The sequence below is a fragment of the Triticum aestivum genome, chromosome 5A, assembly GCF_018294505.1.
Source record: "Triticum aestivum cultivar Chinese Spring chromosome 5A, IWGSC CS RefSeq v2.1, whole genome shotgun sequence".
NCBI lineage: Eukaryota > Viridiplantae > Streptophyta > Magnoliopsida > Poales > Poaceae > Triticum > Triticum aestivum.
The window spans coordinates 456,595,570-456,601,583 of NC_057806.1; the positions used below are offsets into that span (position 1 = coordinate 456,595,570).

The 6,014-nt window shown below is 44.7% G+C and overlaps 1 long non-coding RNA gene across 1 annotated transcript; it reads left to right on the top strand.

The window, feature by feature from the left end:
• Nucleotides 1-3,881: 3,881 nt before the first annotated feature.
• Nucleotides 3,882-5,593, top strand: LOC123107160 (uncharacterized). Its single transcript, XR_006451600.1, has 3 exons — nucleotides 3,882-4,610; nucleotides 5,181-5,251; nucleotides 5,398-5,593. It is a non-coding gene; the product is annotated as an uncharacterized lncRNA (long non-coding RNA).
• Nucleotides 5,594-6,014: the final 421 nt, after the last annotated feature.

Consider the following 6,014-nt stretch of genomic DNA (forward strand, 5'->3'; position numbering starts at 1 on the left):
GTTCCCTATCCGTTACTTCTTTCCGATAGACCCCGAGACTGCCGGCAACCCCCAGTTCGACTACGGTGTTGGTGACTCGTCCTTCTTGCCAGAGCAACCAGGCAAGCCCCCCCCTTGATCACCAGATATCGCCTATTCTCCTCTATACTGCTTGCATTAGAGTAGTGTAGCATGTTACTGCTTTCCGTTAATCCTATTCTGATGCATAGCCTGTCATTGTTGCTACAGTCATTGATACCTTACCCGCAATCCTAGATGCTTAGTATAGTATGCTAGTTTATCATTATTGGCCCTACATTCTTGTCAGTCTGCCTTGCTATACTATTGGCTCGTGATCACTCGGGAGGTGATCATGGGTATATACTATACATACATACTATACAGATGGTGACTAAAGTCGGGTCAGCTCGATGAGTACCCGCAAGTGATTCTGATGAGGGGGTTGAAAGGACAGGTGGCTCCACCCCGGTAGAGGTGGGCCTGGGTTCCCGACTGCCCCCGACTGTTACTTGTGGCGGAGCGACAGGGCAGGTTGAGACCACCTAGGAGAGAGGTGGGCCTGGCCCTGTTCGGCGTTCGCGGATACTTAACATGCTTAACGAGATCTTGGTATTTGATCTGAGTCGGCTACGAGCCTATACGCACTAACCATCTACGTGGGAGTAGTTATGGGTATCCCGACGTCGTGGTATCAGCCGAAGCACTTCAGACGTCAGCGACGGAGCGGCGCACACCGGATTGGACTGGAACGCCTGCTAGGCTAGGTCTGCTTCCGGCCGCCCACGCAACATGCAGGTGTGCATTGGGCGATGGGCCCAGACCCCTGTGCGCTTAGGTTTAGACCGGCGTGCTGGCCTCTCTGTTGTGCCTAGGTGGGGCTGCGACGTGTTGATCTTCCGCGGCCGGGCATGACCCAGGAAAGTGTGTCCGGCCAAATGGGATCAAGCGTGTTGGGTAAGTTGGTGCACCCCTGCAGGGAAGTTAATCTATTCGAATAGCCGTGATCTTCGGTAACAGGACGACTTGGAGTTGTACCTTGACCTTATGACAACTAGAACCGGATACTTAATAAAACACACCCTTCCAAGTTCCACAGACAACCCGGTGATCGCTTTTCCATAGGGCGACGAGGGGAGGATCGCCGGGTAGGATTATGCTATGCGATGCTACTTGGAGATGCTACTTGGAGATGCTACTTGGAGGACTTCAACCTACCCTCCTCTACATGCTGCAAGACGGAGGCTGACCAGAAGCGTAGTCTTCGACAGGACTAGCTATCCCCCTCTTATTCTGGCATTCTGCAGTTCAGTCCACTGATATGGCCCTTTACACATATACCCATGCATATGTAGTGTAGTTCCTTGCTTGCGAGTACTTTGGATGAGTACTCACGGTTGCTTTCTCCCCCTTTTTCCCCCTTTCCTTTCTTTCTGGTTGTCGCAACCAGATGCTGGAGTCCAGGAGCCAGACGCCACCGTCGACGACGACTACTACACTGGAGGTGCCTACTACTACGTGCAGGCCCGCTGACGACGACCAAGAGTAGTTAGGAGGATCCCAGGCAGGAGGCCTGCGCCTCTTTCGATCTGTATCCCAGTTTGTGCTAGCCATCTTATGGCAACTTGTTTAACTTATGTCGGTACTCAGATATTGTTGCTTCCGCTGACTCGTCTATGATCGAGCACTTGTATTCGAGCCCTCGAGGCCCCTGGCTTGTATTATGATGCTTGTATGACTTATTTATGTTTTAGAGTTGTGTTGTGATATCTTCCCGTGAGTCACTGATCTTGATCGTACACATTTGCGTGCATGATTAGTGTACGATTGAATCGGGATTTGTTACACCCTTGTTAGAGTCTGAACCGAAATGGAGCTCTCCCGTGCGTTTCCCCTTGTTAGAGTCTGAACCGAAATGGAGCTCTCCCGTGCGTTTGGATTCTGGACCGTCGGATCGAAATCTCCTCGCGATACAGGCCGTTGGATCTCGATCCAAATCGTTGTGGGTCATTGGATATTTACCGATCAACTTCGGCCGTCGGATAAAATTCCAATGGCAACAGAATGTAAATACCGTGCCCCCACGGGGGGGGGGGGGGGGGGGTATAAGATGACCGCGGCTTCCTGCGACGAAAACCTAGTTGCCGCCTCCTCTCTCACTCACTCTTGCAGCTGCCTTCCTCCCTCCCACGCAGGTGGTTCCCATGGCGATGGCGGCTATGCAATGAACCCTGAACCATTTTTTATTTGTATTTAAAGGTGTTGCTTATTTATGCTCAAGTGGTGTTCGTGCTAGGGCGATGATGATTACCTTGGCTGGAATTAGTGTGCCTTTGAGCAATCGAGGCACCACTGGGTATCAAGTTGGATCCTCCCTCTTGTCTCTAGAATCCTTTTTGATCCTGTGATACTGGTTGTTGTCCTTGGATATTCATTCTTGTTGAGTGATAACCAGGGCAGCTCTACTGTATAAACAGATCGATCTGGTGATAAGAGATGATGGGGGTAGGTTATATGATCGAGGAAAGGCAAATCTGAGCCCACTATGCAATAAAAACTGCAGCTACCTCCCCTAATGTGTGTAATATTGAAGGAAAAAAAGAACTTTTCATGTCTTGCTACTTTAAAATTCCAAAAGGTTCATTCTTCCTTTGCTGGTTACTTAACCATGTTTTTTGTTTTGCTTTGGTTCTGGTTGAGATACTAAAGGTTGTTTATATATGAAAAGAACAGACACTTATAGCTTTGTATGCCTCAACTGTAGATTAGGATCCAGTGTTGTAGTGCTTTGCCTAATTAAAAAAAACTCTAATCAATAATAGTCGTTCTTTCCTTATGATTTGAACTCTGAGAGGGCCATTGATTCTTGATCTTAAGGTGACCCCATTTTTCTATGCCTCATGCTCATGCTGCTCTATGTTCCTTTTTTTAAAAAATTGCTTGCATTTTGGGTTGGTTTTCTGCTCTATGTTCCCTTTTAGCGTTTCTTTCCGTTGTTGCTGCACTCCCTTTTCTGTATACTACATGATCTTTTTGTATCTCATTCTGGCTGCTTCTTGGTTATTAGATGCTTTGAGTTTGAGTGGCTTGAAGATACAGATTACACAATGTTCCGTTCTATCATATGCCATCTTGATATGGATACAATGTTAGCTTTTGATATGAGCTAGAATTATGTTGCCCCACCAGCCTGAAAATGTGATAAATAAAAGCCTACAATGCTCGTTTATTTGTATTTACAAGCTTCGTTGTGCAGATAATTTACTCTTTGTTCCATAGGATCACATTTGGTAGTGGCGTGACCTGAACCTTGATGCTTTCTTCTTGCTGCTGCTGCTGTATTCTGTAATGGAACTGTTAGATAAGGTAGTTAGTCTAGCCGTAGGTCTTAGTAGTGCAGATTCATTTTATTTTCTAGGGTGTGCAGAACAAAATCAGGAGATGGTAGTAACTGGCAGCTACTTCTGAGTACAAATTTTGCTTTTCTGGATTATCATATTCCTTTTGTTTCTCATAATGAAGCCGCCGGGCAGTGCTCCAATATTGTATTACTGGGCAGTGTTGGGCAATGCACGCCGTTGCCACCAGTTGCGCCTTGCGCGGCCGAGGGGCGCCAGCCGCAGGTGCTCGATGCGGCGCTCCCCTGTCACTCCTTCTGCGACCGCTGTAGGTGTTCCCCGGTCGTTCTTCCTCCTCCATTGGCAGGAGGGGCTCGGCTGCAGTTCTGCTACAGTCAATCTCTCTCTCTCTCTCTCTCTCTCTCTCTCTCTCTGTGTGTGTGTGTGTGTGTGTGTGTGTGCTCCACCCATCATCGTGGAATTGCAGGTCGTTCATTAACACTATTTGATATCTGAGAACTAGAAATGCTGAAATCTCCAGTTAACTGAATTTTTGAACGTTTAATCTTGTCTAACTATTTGTGAGGTTTATTGGGGTTTCCAGTAGATAAAACCTAACCCTATGTATTTATAAATGGAGCAGAACTGTATTTATAGAACTTCAGAGAATATATTGTTGTCTTCTTCATATTCTTTTATTACTGGAGCCACCATACAAAATCTCTAGAGCAGAACTCTATTTCAACTATAAATGACAGGAACAAAACTTTTATATATTTTCTGTGTGTGTAGATGCTTAAGCTTAAGCTTCTGTTATTTGCTTCAGTTAGAGATTAAAGAAGACTGAAATTGAGTCGATGGTGTATATACTTGATATATATAAATGGTCAAAATACGGAAGTGCTTTTATGAAAGTCAAATATGCAGTTGTCTTCCTGTTTGAATCTTCATTGTTGATTCCAAGTTTGCTGCTTCCAAAAAAGTGGAGATTTGTAGTACGGACAGAACTTCAACCTATTCAACATAGATCTTAAACTGACCAGACAATAGTATAATATTTTTTATTTACGGCCTTAGAATTGTATTGCCACAAAAAACAGATTTGGAATCTCAAAGAAAGCAGGTTCTTATGCTACATAATTGTTTCCTCTACTTATAGTTAACCTCTCTATTTTGTCGTCTCTAACAGCCAAGATGAGTGCTCTACGCTTACGGCTCATGCTAACTGAACTGGTGATGTTTCTTCACCTTGATTGACGCCACATGTTCCCCCTGGTGAGTCTTGACACCATGTTTATACAATTAAGATCGCCCTCTGGTTGCTTGAACACATTTGGTTTATTGCAAATTTTGGTACACTATTTTGATAGGAGTGTTCTTTGCTTACTGTTCACACTTACTAGGTGTTTTCAGAACGTTTGTTAGAGCATAGTTCATGTATCTGGTACCTTAGCATTGTTAGCTTTTAAACTTGTTTTATGTCCATCACCCAGACATCATCTTATGTTCTTCTCAATTTGTGTACGCAAAAGTTGCAATTCCATGTTCTAGGCTTAGCTCACCAGATAACATGTAGGGAGTTCAATTTTATTTGTAATATAATGGTGGAATCATATATCTCTAAGGTGCAGTTATTAGTCAAGTGTCAGTAACTTGCTGGTAGTTCTATTATGTCATGAACTAAAATGTTAAGGAGATTTCTTCCGTTTTATGAATTAACGATGTGGCCAACTGTTGTGAAGTCCCAAAAATGAGAAATGGTTGTCCATCAGTTGGGCTCTTGATTTTCTGCTTGGTTTTGTGAAATACATTTTGATTAGGGTTAAGGTTGGCCTTTGGTCTCAGGTTGCCGCGTCGTCCTCGTCTTCGGCTTGCAAGGGACTGGATCTGGTGTGATTGATTCTTCCTCTCACAAGGTGGGTACATCCTCTGTTTCGATTTCTTTCACGAGTTTTGGTTTGCCTTACCGGATTGCTTCGCGTCTATACACGATTATACCCAAAGCTCACTTTCCTTTCTTAACTCATCTGGGGTGGCTCTTGGATCCATCTGTCCTGTTTAGGTTATGATGGCCGACAAACAGCTCCAAGTTCACGGGTCGCCAGGCTCGCCGAGTGACGCTGGCTCCAATGGTGGTCTGTGAGCACTTGCCCAGGTCAATTGATATTTGTGGTGGCCCTTCTCTGTTTTTACTTGGAAAAATTTAGTCCGTATGTGCCTCAGTGATTTTTAAAATCAAAGAAAATGCTCTGTGCAGAGAAATACATATCTAATCTAGGGGGTATATGTAATAGCAGTAGATAAATAATAATGTTTAGATTCAGGCAGTATACTACAATCTGCCTTCTGGAGAGGGGTCTATGCTTGCTAAGTTCTTTGTACGGTGCCTTCAGGGAGGCTGTGTGGTGCCGACGGCGAGGTCTTCATAATGGCATCAAGTCACCCTTGCCATATGGATCATACAGCTAACCTACAGGAGTACATTTTGATGCTTCAAGTCTGAACCTATGTAACTTGTGAACTAATGCCTCCCTGAGTGTGTGTGTGTGCACGCGCGCTATGTTAAATCAAACTTCTTCAGATTACTGTGAAGTAATGCCACTTGTCATATTGACCAAATTTCATTGCTTGATGGCCATTTAGAGAGGCCATTTAGAGTTGTCAAAAATCTGGGACTGT